The following is a 14745-nucleotide window of genomic DNA, read 5'->3' on the forward strand; positions in this document are numbered from 1 at the left end:
TAAGTAAGGTTTGTGAGGCACGAACTGCCCCTGACAAATGCATGCTGACTTTGTCTAATCAAACTATGGTTTTCCATGTAATCACAAATCCTGTCTTTCAGAATTCTCTCGAAATCTTTGTCCAGCACTGATGTAAGAATGACTGGTCTATAATTCCCAAGATTATCCATATTCCCTTTCTTGAACAAGAGAATTAACATTTACCACCGTCCAATCACCTGGCACTACTCCAGTGGGCACTGAGGATGCAAAAACCTTTGCCAAAGATGCAGCAATCTCTTCCCTTGCTTCCGAAAGGAGTCTGTGGCATATCTTGTCTGGCCTAGGGGAAAGCATAAGATCAAACCAGCACCCCTAACCACAAATCTGGTTTTCAAAGAACCGTTTAGCTTAATGTTAACTGATTTGCAACTCCTTTATTGGAGACAGGTCTAATAATCAATAAATCATGACAGTCATGGACACATGATTGCCAGAGGCTATTCCCTTGAGGACTATCACATGGCAGTAGTGAAGAAATTTGTACAGATTTATTTTTGCAATATACAGAACTCACAGTAATTGACCAGGCTAGGCCCCTCAATATATTTGATGAAGGTAGCCTGACTTTGCGACTTTAAAACACTGTCTAGCCAACTGGCAGTATCTGTTTAATCTTTCCCTCAAATTTGACACAGAGACTTGTGGTCTCTGAACTGATAAATTTCTCCTAACTAATTTTGGTGGCCCTCTCACCCCTTGACCAACAATTAATTCAAATGAATTAAGTTTGAGAGATTCATTTGGTGCATCTCTAATTGCAAAAAATGTACAAATGGAATTCCTTTAACCCAATTCTTTGAATTCTTTTGCCCAGGTCTTGCCCAGAAACCCTCAACCTGGTCTTTAAAGTTTGATGCCTTTCAAGTTCTCATGCTCTTGCTGATTCTGGCTGGTACACAGTGGATTTCAATTGCTTTATTCCTCAGCTATTCATTACTTTCTTGAAGCTGTTTGATGTAAAGTTTGACCCTTGATCTGATTGTATCTGTGTGGTAGTGTGCATCTGGCAAAAAGAAATGAATAACCCTTCCACAATCCTTTATCCATAAAACTGAATGATGGTGTGACCTCCATTATGTAGTTGACACATCCATTATCGTCAACAAACAAACTACTTTTTGTTATAGACAGAGGTCATACACAATCAATTAGGACCTATGTAAAAGGTTCCTGAAATAAGGGAATGAGTATTAATAGTGTGTGTTTCATCACTGCCTGAGATTATCCAATTACCTGACACATATGACATGAAACATATATAATGGGACACTAGCCAGAAGGGTCTAGGGATGGCTGCCTTTGAGTGGCCGGAAGGTGGAGGCACTGGTGGTGTCTGTGTTATATGCACTGTTTTATTGCTCAGGTTATCGAATTGTCTGTAGGTGATTGTGTTCATTGTTTTCTCTTTGATATGTTAAGATGAGATTCGAATTTTGTCCTCATTTTCCTGCAAACTGGTTGTACGTTAGGTTTGGGGTCTGGCTTTGCCACCCCTTTCCTCTGTAAATTGCTGTTTCATGTATACATCGGTTTATGCTGACTGTTTGTTTGTAATGTGTACTGGTTAATAAAATTTTTAAAAATCTATAAAATGGGACACTGCTTACCAATTCCACATATTACCACCTTTTCGACCACCTCCTCTCAATTACATGCCACCTCATTTCCCGCAATTAATATTGACTTGCTCCCGTATCTCTTCAAATTTTAATTACTTTCCTTGTTCCTCCTGGCATGCATGAGTAAACCTTACCCTCGCAGGAAAATTCTTTGAAAATATTTGAAAATTTATTCTAAACCAACTACTAATCAGGTTATATATTCTGTTGCAGTTTTTGAGATTCCATCGTGATGTGCTTTACCATTTCAAATAAACATACTGGCATATTCTGCTTCTCTACATCTGTCCTTCGAGTGTTTTTTTTTATATTCTAAACCACCAACACTGTGAGTTCATGTGGTCCACTTTGTTACAGTGAAAACATCTGACCATTTTTACTTCTCTTTCCCCCTGACGGGTTTCCTTTTAGCCTTTGGTTAACTATCTTTAATATATTCAAAGAGATCTCCTTTTCCATTACCATCGGTGTATTTATCTTTTCTCCTATTTCTATCTAGCTTGAAATTGAAGTCAGAAGCTTTGACTTATGAACCAAATCACAATCATCTGTAATTTTCACTGCTCATCTTGCAGATTTAACTCTCTACTCTTCCAAACAAGTTCTCACTACTTTAGGAAGATAATTTTTGTCTCTCTAAAATAATCACCTCTCTACGACCATCATATATTTGATCTATTTCCAACATTCTATCCACCTGTCAAAATTATTTTGTTTGATCATTTCAAACTCAGTGTATGTTTGACCAGGTTCCCCCCTTAGATTCCTGAAATGTCGTGGAATTCTGGTACTAGGTCATATGCACTTAAGGCGGCATTTTGCACCTCATTACATTCCCTAGATAGTGCCTCTGACAGCAATGCAAATACATCACTAGGCCTACCAATTTTGTTTTGATCAACAATGCACACACGGTCACCAGCAATGTCATTAGTTTAGCCACTTTCTCAAATGAAATGAGAAACGCTTCTACATCTTTCTCTTTGAACTCAGGCAAAGCTTGGACACATTTAGCCATTTAGCCTTTGGCTGCTATGGGATTGCTTTCCATCACCATCCTCATCACTAGTCCTATTTTCATCGCTACCTCCAACAATGCCAGTCAAATGCGAGTTCTCAGTTTTAATCTCTGAAGTTGAAAAATTTGCTTTTTCTCTCGTTCTTGTCTATTTTTCTCTCTTCTGTTATGGATTTCCTCTCCCTTTATTTCTCTCCTGCTTTAAATCGTAACTCAAACTGTCTCATATCTTGTTCGAGTTCAAGCCGCTTCATTTTCAATTGAATTTTCGCCATTTCCAAATATTCTGATGGTAATCATGGAACTTGTAAATGCTGCATGATCGCTACAACTTTCTCAACTTTCCTCACAGACATGAGCGACCCCAACTCCAACTTATTTGCAACTTCGCAAAGCTTAGCCTTGCTCACTTCCTTTTACATCCACACAGTGACTTCTTCCACCCGCAAGGAACCCTGAACAGGAGGAGCTGTTGTTACACAAGGTACAGCCCGTTTAAACCAACCTAATTCAACACCCAAAATAAAATACATTAATATTTGCCAGTTGATGCCTTTGAATCCAATAATCCTAAACCCAATCAGGAATTAGAAATTTTAATCCCAACAAGGGCCCCAATTCATTATGGACCAGACCCCCTCAAAACATGTTAAGAAGACAGGTTCTGGATTAGTGGTGCTGGAAGAGCACAGCAGTTCAGGCAGCATCTGAGGAGCTTCGAAATCGACGTTTTGGGCAAAAGCCATTCATCAGGAAGTCTAAACCCCAACTTGTCCTTGCATTCAAGGTAAGTGTGAGGTGCCGCGTTCTTGATGCAATTTGATTGGACAATCTATGAGTTTTCAAACAAAACATGATTAATTCATATACGATAGTAATAATACAAAAGCGAGAAAAAAAAGTGGACATGTTGGGTTTGGAGATGCTGGTGTTGGACTGGGGTGTACAAAATTAAAAATCACACAACACCAGGTTATAGTCCAACAGGTTTAATTGGAAAGCACACGAGTTTTCAGAGTGTCCCTCATTCATCAGGTGATACTGGAGGGCTCGATCCTAACACACAGAATTTATACCAAAAATTTACAGTATTATGTAACTGAAATTATACATTGAAAAATTGATTGCTAAGCCTTTTGTCTGTTAGAATACCATGATAGTTTCACTTCTTTCATGTGTAAATCGCAAAACCTTTTTTTTTAAAGTTGCCTTCTCAGGTTAGCTGTTATCAATGGTGATAGCTAGACAATATGTTAAAGGTGTTAGCCCTCTGTGTTCTTTGTCTATGTCATGATGTTTAGATTGATTTCAATTTTAAAAGTGAGATAACGGAGTTTTACATGAATGCATGCAGTTTTTGAGAATTGTTAACAGCTAACCTGAGAATGCAACTTTTTAAAAACAGGTTTTGTTATTTACACGTGAAAGAAGTGAAACTATCATGGTATTCTAACAGACGAAAGGCTTAACAATCAATTTTTCAATGTATAATTTCAGTTACATCACACTGCAAATTTTTGCTATAAATTCTGTGTGTTAGGATTGAGCCCTCCAGTACCACCTGATGAAGGAGTGATGCTCCGAAAGCTAGTGTGCTTCCAGTTAAACCTGTTGGACTATAACCTGGTGTTGTATGATTTTTGACATTTTGGAGGCTGCCAATTGGGTCCTTGAAATCCCTCCCAATGGCAATGTGAGTAAACCTACTCAATGTGGACTGCAAGTAGGCAGCTCACCACCACCTTGTCAGGGGCAACTAGGGATGAGCAATAAAGGCTGGTCAGCCAGCAATGCTTATATCCCATGAATGAATTTAAAAAGAAGCTGGCATCATCAGAACAGGCAGAACCGAGATGACGAAACTGGGCGAATGGAATGGAGTCTTTACAGGAAGTGGGGCATGAGGACATATTGTTCAGTTAATTGTCAGAGTTGGTGCGTTTCTGGTGGATATTGATGGCTGGCCTTTCCTCAGAAACGGAAACAGATGTTGAGGAATGTGAGTTGGAGGACTCAAAGATGAACCAGGTGAAGGTGAGAGAATGGTGAAAATTCAAAGAGAATTGATTTTTTTTTCCAATTCCAGACTAGACAGGGAAGCAGCACTGATGATATCATCAATGTACCAGAGAATGATTTGGAAGTAGGGATCCTAGTAGGATTGGAAGCAGAAATGTTCCAAGAATTCCACTAAGAGGTGGGCATAACTGGAACCCACATGCATTTCCATGGCCACATTTTTGATCTGAAGACAGTGAGAGGTGTTAAAGAAGAAATTTTTCAAAGTGTGGATGAGTTTGGCCAGGTGGAGGAGATAATAGTGAATTGAAATGGTTCAGACCTTTTTTCCAGGAAGGATCAGTGGACCCTGAGAGCATCTTGATGGGGGATGGGTGTGTAAAGAGATTGCACATCCATTGTGAAGAAGTAAATTCTGAAACTGACATCAAGCATTAGAAGAATCATGGATGTAAGTGGGAAGGGACTGGAGGAGGGGAGAGAAAAATCGAGTGGAGGTCAGAAGAGATGAATTATGTGGGGAAGGAGCAGACAGAAACTGCCTGGACAGTATTGTCTTTGGAAAGAGATAGAGTGGGTTATTGTGGTTGGGGGACTGTGAACTTGGAGGCAGTGTGAGGGAGATCACCAGATGAAATGAGATTAGTGACCAAACACATTACAGTAGCCTGGTGTTCAATGGTGGTGGGGTGATTGTCCAGGAGGAGATAAGAGGAGATGTCTGAGAGCTGACGCTCAGCCTCACAATGTAGAGGTCAGTTCCCCAGACAACAACACCACCACCATATCAGTAGACTTCACTACAAAGTCAGAGTTGGATCTAAAAGCAGGGGCTTAGTTGGTTCAGAAGGAGTTAGGTACGAATGGGTGAGGCCAAGGGGATGGGGAATTTCGGCAACCCATGTTGCATTGACAGTTCTGGATGAACAGATTGTTCAAGTAAGGCCAAAGGGAGGGGACCATGTGGAAGGAGAGTGTTGAAGGTGGGTAAAGGGATCTGTGGGACAGGAGATGATTCTAGTCCAAATAAGTGGGCATGAAGATGCAGAAGAATTCAACATCGTGTTGCGTCAAAAATTTATTGAGGTGGGTGTGCACAGGGATAAAGCTGAGACCTTTTTCTGAATACAGAATATTCAGCATTAAACAGTAGAAAGTCAGAAGGGATAGTAGATAATCAACAAGAGGTGGGGTTCAGAGAGGGGATGGAGTCGAGAAGGGAGGAGAGAATGGTTCTGGAAGGATGTATCTGTAAGTTTTTGATCTTGTGGTCCTTAATGCCTGAAAGGAAAAGAGAAAAGTGTCTTGCTAAAATGTCAAATGAGACAGAGAATTGTGGGCAGGTCAGCTCTGATCTAACGTGAGAGCATGTTGATGAAGAGAGAGAGGCCAAAAGTGTATATATGGCGATGCACAACACTGAGTGTGAATCCCTAGCATGTGGCCTGAACAGCTATCTGTACATCTCAAAGATACCTGTGATCCTGGATGGATTAGAAACATAAAAGATGAACCTTCAGTCAGAATCCAAATTGAATTATTCTGAGCCAGAGGCAGTCACTGAGAAATAGGACGTGGCTGCGGAAACCAGTTTTTGGAAATACCTTCTCAAACACCAGGAGCAACGGTGAAAGTAATGATGATGAACAAGAAAAAAGGCTGAGTTCCCTGGCCAATATCACCGTCTCAGGCTTGCTGCAGTGCTCCAGAGAAGCTCAGTGCAAGCTGGAAAAGACGCATCTCATTTTCCATTTGGAGATCCTACAGCCTTCAGGACTCAATATTGCGTTCAATAATTTTAGTTCCAGGCATCTTCTCGCATATCCATACCTGAACACCACACATCAGGTCTTGTCATCACATGGGCTCCAACCACAAGCAACCCATGGTTAGCTTCTAATAGTCCCCATACAGCAGCTCTTCATTCTCCCAGGCTGACCTTTCCCCACTCTTTTGTCAGCCCAATTGCTGATCTCTCTTTTTGAGCTCAGTCTCCACCTACTTTTTACTCTATCCCTCTCTCACTCCACCTTAAGCATGTATACCAACCTATTCCAGCTAAATCAGTACTGAAGAAGGGTCAAAGGACTCAAACATTACCTCTATTTCCAGTCTACACATGCTGCTACACTTGCTGAGTTTTCCCAGCAATTTTGGTTATTATAATATGGACTATACTATTGGTACAAAGAATGGCCAGAATGGGTGGGCTGGCAGTTTGAAAGCTCTCACAGCCAATCGAAACATAGCTGGAACAATAAGAATAATGTTTTTGACTATTTTCTGCACTTGCTCATGATCTTTTAATAATGTCTGGGAGCCCAAGTCTCTTTGAACATTCGTTATTTAATAGCTACTCCCTGCTTGCCTGGATGACACTGCACAATCTTAACACCACCCAGAACTAAACAGCCCACTTGTGCAGCAGCCTATCCACCACCTTTAACATTCACTCCCTTCATCACAGACAGGGGCTGCAAAGCATACATTTCAAACATGCACGAGAGCAACTCCTCAAGTCAACACATTGCAATCCGGTCTCCTCAACCTTGAAACAAACGAGAACAGCAGAAACACAGGAGTTACCCTCCAAATTGCACACACTTGAAGACATATCAGCATTTCATCATGTCCCTGTGTCAAAATGCTGGAAATCCCTTCCTAAACTTCATGATAGTGTTTCAGCACCAAGGGCAGTTAGATCAGAGCCATCACCGTTGGCTTCATGAATAAGAGGAACTGAGGAGTCAGCCCTTTCACAAGGGAGAGAGGGGGGTGAGAGGAAATCATGCTTCCTTTTCTTGTTTTGTAGAAGTATTGCAGCATACTGTACCAGAGAGTAGAGAGTGGATAGACACTGCGGATGTAAGCCAAACATCAATCAAGGAAGAGCTGCACATTTGTGGGAAGACTTCAGTCCTTTCACAGCATTGTTCAACATAGGGAAGGTTGGGCAGTGAAACCATCACCTGGAAATCAAACCATCAGGAGAGCTTTGACATATCATCAGATCTGAATTTGGTCAGAGGTGTGGAGTCTTCCAACAGAACCAACTTTTCTGAAGGTTTCGGTTTGAGTGCTCAGTCAGGGTGAGGCTGGGAACACGTGTGGCTCCAAGTACACTGAGAGTTTCAATCATTCATCGAGACTCATGAACTACTGATTCATTCTGACAGGTGAGGGGTTGTTTAAGTGTGATGTGTGTGCGAGGAAGGCTACCAAAATTTGTAAGATCTCCTAACACATAAGGGACATCCATTATACAACTATTGACATAAGTTCAGCAACATGGAGGAAAAAACCATTCAAGTGTGAGGTGCGTGAGTGAACATTTTCAAGATCATTGACACTGACAAGTCACCAACATGTTCACACAGGGGAGAAGCCATTCAAATATGAGGTCTGCAACAAGGCATTTGTACATGTGAAACATTGGCCTATTCACACAGGGGAAGAACCATTCAGATGCAAGGTGTGTCTTTCTCACAATTATGGACTCTCCTCATCACCAACACATTCACACAAGGGTTAAAATATCCAGGTGCGAGGTATGTGAGAAATCATTCTTGACATTAGCAGAACTTTGTAAACATCTATGTAGTCACACAGGAGAAAAGCCATTCACATGCGTGATCTGTGACAAATCTTTCTCATAGTCAGAGAACCTCCGCACACACTGATGCATTCACACAGGGGAGAGACCATTCACCTGTGAAGTGCGTCATAAATCATTCTTGTGGTCAGAAAATTTCCGCAACCACCAATACATTCACACAAGGGAGAGACCATTCACATGCGACATGTATCACCAGAGTTTCATGCAGTTATCAGGTCTGGTGAATCACCAGCCCATTCACACAGGGGAAAGGCCCTTCGCAGGCGAGCTGTGTGACAAATCATTCTCAATGTCATAAATCCTTGTTCATCAACAGGGGAAAAAACATATAGGTGTAAGGTGTGTGACAGACACAGGAGAGAAACCATATAGGTGTGACAAATCATTCTCACGGTCAGGGAACCTCCACACACACCAACGTATTCACACAAGGGAGAGACCATTCCCTTGCATGGTGTGTGACAATCCTTCTCACAATTATCGATCCTCCTTGTTCACAAGTGTGTTCACACAGGGGGGAAACCATTTTCATGCAAGGTTTGTGACAGATCATTCTCCCGGTCATGGAACATCTACACACACCAATGTATTCACACAGGGGAAGGACCATTCACTGGCAATGTGTGTGAAAAATCATTCTCAAGATCTTGGAACCTCCTGCTCCATCAGAGGATCCATGTCATGGAGTAACTTTTCACATCTGAGGGTTATGATGAAGCTTGCATGATGACTTTAACGTCCAGCACACCACAGGATGCATACAGGATAGAAGCTGTTCAAGATGCAACATTTGACACTTATCCTGGATCAGGGGGACACATCTGGGCCTCCACTATGTCCTGGCCAGCAGCTGGAGAGGAACAGCTGTGTTCAGGTCAGCAGCAAGGAGCAGATCTGGGAGACAGAGAGAGATTGGGCCAGATTCTGCACCAGGTTCTGTGATTCTGTCCCTACTCCTGTTTATGATGAGGCTTCCACGCAGTAAGCACAGCTCCTGGTCCATTGACACACAGAAGAAATGCTAACAGTGTGTGAGTTCTGTAATAAATCATCCACATAGTTGTTGTACCTTCCAGATAATCAGGAACCCAGCCATGTTCTTGACAACCTGTCTTTACTGTGTGAATCTGCAGATGAATGCGTGAATCAAGCTCACTGCAGGATGTTCAGTGGGAATGAGATATAGAAAAAAGCAGCTTTCACTCCCATCAAGCAATTAGTGATGACATCACCAGCGCTGAGGGATTATGATGTCAACAATGGAGTCACCCTGCAGTGTGATGTCAGTGAAACAGGACTTGGAGTAACCCCCATGCAGTGAAGACAACCCATTTTGTTTGTACACAGAGTATTAACACTTACTGATCAATGTATTATTATTCCAAATGATGTTATTACTGGATAAGTCATATCCTAGAATGAAATCTGGCTGTGGAGATAATACTTTTTCATTTTTGTCATTTTTCTTGATGAGGCTGAGGGGTGACCTTGTAGAAGTTCATAAAATCATGAGGGGCACAGATAGGGTGAATAACCAAGGTCTTTTCCCCAAGATAAGAGAGTCCAAAACTACTCAGCATAGGTTTAAGATGAGAAGGGAAAGATTCAAAAGGGATCTAAAAGGTAACTTTTTCATACAAAAGGTGATGTATGCATGAAATGAGTTGCCAGAGGAGTGGTGCAGGCTGATACAATTATAACATTTAAAAGCTATCAGGCAACTGTCTGTGTGGAGATTGCACATTCTCCCTGTGTCTGCGTCTGTTTCCTCCGGGTGCTCCAGTTTCCTCCCACTGTCCAACAATGTGCAGATTAGGTGAATTGGCCATGCTAAACTGCCCGTAGTGTTAGGTGAAGGGGTAACTGGGTCTGGGTGGGTTGCTCTTCAGAGGGTCGGTGTGGACTTGTTGGGCTGAAAGGCCTGTTACCACGCTGTAAGTAATCTAATCTAATCTATCTGGATGGGTACGTGAACAGGAAGGGTTTAGAGAGATATGAGCCAAATGCTGGCAAATAGAACTAGATTAATTTTGAACATCAGTTCAGTATGGATAGGTTGGGCTGAAGAGTCTGTTTCTGTGCTATACATCTTGATGAGAATGACTATCTGTAATAAGGCAGTATTTCACTGAAATATGAACACACCTGGGCTGCATTCCAATTTTTAACAAAAACACAAGAAACAACAGAACAACATGCTCTGGAATTCTTCAACCCAGCAAAGATATTGGGCCAAATCTTCCAGAAACTAGTCATAACCCGAAAATGTGTGTTTGGATTCCTTGCAAGTCCAGCACAGTCAGTCAATAGTATTTCACAATAAATTTGAAATTCTGAGGGAATATTCCCTGGAATCATCTCATAAAGTATTCAATTCTAAGGTTTTTTTTATTCACTCACATGATGTGGGTGTCACTGGCTAGGCCAAAATTAATATCCATCCCTAATTGTCCAAAGGAACAGTTAAGAGGCAACCACATTGCTGTAGGTCTGGACTAGGCTGGACCAGATAAGGATGGCAATTTCCTGACTGAAAGACGCTAGTGAACCAAGTGGCCTTTTCTTGACAATCAACGATGGTCATCAGACTCTTAGCTCCAGATTCACACTGAATTCAAATTGGAATGGAAATCAAACCTGGATGCTCAGAACAGAACATTACCTGGGTCTCTGGATTAACAGTCTATTGATGACACCACTCGGCCATCACCTCCCCTAAGTCACCTGTTGCTTCCCTTATTTTCTGTTTCCACTTCTGTAGTGAGTAACTTATCATCCATCTCCTAAGGCTTATCTACCATCCACAAGTCAGGAGTGTGATGGCGTACTCTCCACTTACCTGGATGAGTACAGATGCTAACAAAACTCAAGAAACTCAACACCAGCTAGAACAAAGCAACTTATTAATTTATTGGTAATTGCACTGATTCCCTTCATGACTCTGTGTGGATTTCTGCACTGATCGTCTTCAGTGTTTCAGTACTCTCTCCCTTCACAATTGGCACACAGTAGCAGCAGTTAGATTCATTATAACTTCTGATGTGCTTACCTGGTTAGTTACTCAGGAGATGTTATTTTAAAACTGAGTCCAGCTCCAAAAAGCAGCTGATTCTTCCACCATTCACACTGAAGCCTCAATGATCCTGACCATCTCTGAATCTCCTGAAGCCCAGCACGACTGCACGACTCAACCTGTGTGGACTTCCCCCCTTGCCCCCCCCCAGCACTCTAACAGTGCACAATTTAATTGGACTAGCTCCCCAAGCTGACCTAACTCTCGGATCTATTCAACCACACACCCATCTCCCACCCGAAACACTCGGCTTACTTCATCAAACCTGACAACTGCTCACCCAGGTCATCCATTTCCCAACCTATCAAGACCATTCAACCACCCAACCATTCTCTTGCACGTACAAGAAGTCCTGAATGTGTTAAAGATCATGTGTGCAATTGGTATTTGGGAAAGACAGAATTGGATCGAAGTCTGAAGCACATGCAGTTTCATTGTTTATCTGGGGCAATTTTCTTTACATACTTTGTAGATGAAGTAACTTGCAGCACAACTTTTATTTTCTATAAAAATTTGAAAAATAACATGAAGATATTGGGTAAATATTTTAATACATGATGGCTTGCCACATTGTTGTGACCTCTAATGTCTTAAATGTAAGTAGATGGCAGTATCCAATTCACACACTTCATGGAACATTGTTCAAATTTCTCCAGATATTTCTGGACCAACTTGAAGTTCTGATGGTCGATGTATGATAAAGATGGGAGCAATTTATTCTTCTGTGTTCCACTGATTCCCCATATTCCATCTCTCTTTCCTCTCCAACCTATCTCTGCTACTCTTCTTTCCACTTCACCTGAATCGTGTCTCACATACTTGATCGAGTTTTTTGAGGACATAACCAGAAAGATTGATGATAGCAGACTGTATACCTTGTCTACATGACTTTAGTGAAGTCTTTGACAAGGTTTTACATGGTAGACTGATTAATAAAGATTGATTACAAGGGATCCAGAAACTGCTTGTCAATTGGATACAAAGTTGGCTTTACAGTAGGAGACAGAGAGTGGTGATGGTGAGTTGCTTTTCAGACTGGGCACCTGTTACCAGCAGTGTTCTGCAGAGACCGGTGCAGGGTCCACTGTAATTTGTCATTTATACAAATGATTTGGATGAGAATTTAGAAGTAATGGTTACGAAGTTTGAGGATGAGTGAAAAATTGTCAACAGTGAATTGTCTAAGATTATAAAAGGAAATTGATTAGTTGGGGTTGGCAATTTTTGAAGTTTGAGTCACAGGTACATAGTGTGGTCAAGAAGGTGATTAGCACACTAACTTTTATTGCCCAGACAATTGAATGTGAGAGTTGGGACATCATGTTGAGATTGTACAGGACATTGGTGAGGCCACTTTTGCTGTACTGTATACAATTCTGGTTGCCCTGCTCTAGGAAGGATATTGTTAAATTGGAGAGGATTCAGAAAAGATTTACCAGCATGCTTCTGGGACTAGAGGGTTTGAGTTATAAGGAGAGGCTGGATAGGCTGTTTTTCCACTGGCCTAGAAGGTTGAGGGGTGACTTTATAGATTTTTATAAAGCCATTAGTTGCATAGATAAGGTGAATCTTTTCCCTAGGGTGTAAAAAACTTGGGGGCATACATTTTGGGTGAGAGGAGAACGATTTGAAGGGGACCTGAGGGGCACCTTTCAGACAGAGCGTGATTCATATGTGGAATGAGCTGCCAGAGGAAGTTGTAGATGCAGGTACAGTTATAAAATGTAAAAGACATTTGTACAGTTATATGAACAGGAAAGGATTAGAGGATATAGGCCAAACACAGGCAAGTTTAGATTAGATTTTTTTTTAGATTACTTACAGGCCCAGCAAGTCCACACCAACCCTCTGAAGAGCAACTCACCCAGACCTGCTCCCCTACATTTACCTAACACTACAGGCAACTTAGCATAGCCAATTCACCAAACCTGCACATCTTTGGACTGTGGGAGGAAACCGGAGCACCCGGAAGAAATCCACACAGACACAGGGAGAATGTGAAAATGCCACACAGTCACCTGAGGCAGGAATTGAACCCGGGTCTCTGGTGCTGTGAGGCAGCAGTACTAACCACTGTGCCACCATGCCACCAGCAATTTGGTTGACATGGACTGGTTGAACCAAAGGATCTGTTTCCAACCGTATGAGTCAATGATTCTGCTTTACCCTCCATCCTGTCCTGGCCTGAAGTTTGCTAAAATAATTGCTTGCCCAGCATGTAGACTGGAATCATGAATATCACTAACCATTGGTGTGTAAACATCCTGACTGTATTGTGAAAAGCTGCCTCAAATGCGTACTATCAGCAGAAACTTACAACTCTCATCATTTCCAACATGGTCATTTCTGCAGTTGGTACAAACTTCCTGGCTGATGTTTAATATGTCAGTGTCAAAGATCACAAATGTTCAATTTACACTTAATGTAACTAATATTTTAAATTCCAATTACAGTCAATTTTAATCAGCTTGCAATGATTCAACAAACACAAACTAGTGCAAACTCTCAGGCAGAAGCTGTGCCCTTGCAGTTGCATATTTGACAGGTTTCCAAAAGCAAATACTGAAAAAATGTGTGTGTAAGCAACATAAACTGTATTTAGCAGGTAGTATGTTGTGACCTGAGAGGCGTCAGGATCATTTCAGTTTGTAAACATTTGCAGGATAATTTTGGAAGACTTTAGATATATTTTAAACCACTTCGTCTTTGTAGATATTGTGTTTCGAATGACCATATCAAGTAATTTGTGTGTTAATGTTTACGTGTGTTGTGTAGCCAATTTTGTAGTTACTCAATTGTACATGGCTATTCACAATTGTGTATGTGGGAAATGACAAAAGGGTTATTGAAGAGAGGAAGGCAACAATGTTTTGTGGTCACTCCTTAATGGTCAAGGGTCAAAAAAGTTATGTTCCTCTGCTTCAATCATCTACAAGAACTTGTTACTTGCCAACTGGGCCTGACAAGATGAGAGCGGAGAATATTTAACTTTAAGAAGGCCTTGGCCAATAATGCTGAAGTTGTTTTTTTTTCCCTATTCCAAGGTCAAACTCTAGTGAACCTTAAAAATCTGACTTAAGTTGAGAGAAAGTCACAAGATTGACAGGAAAAATGGTGAATACAAGTGTTTGGCAACAATCCCAAGGTTGGATAAATATCTATACCACTGTTTTCTGACACCCTGAAGGGGGTGTGAGCATCAAATTTCACATATTTCATACGTTAACTAAGAGGAGTTCGAGGGAAAGCATGACCATCAGCAGGAAGTGGTCTGGTTAATCACTGAAGTTGCATAAAGGCCTTGTACAACCATTTGACCACCTGAAAACGGACACTTATCACATGGGAAGGCCAGTTG

Source organism: Chiloscyllium punctatum, chromosome 30 (assembly GCF_047496795.1).
Source record: "Chiloscyllium punctatum isolate Juve2018m chromosome 30, sChiPun1.3, whole genome shotgun sequence".
NCBI classification, from domain to species: Eukaryota; Metazoa; Chordata; class Chondrichthyes; order Orectolobiformes; family Hemiscylliidae; genus Chiloscyllium; species Chiloscyllium punctatum.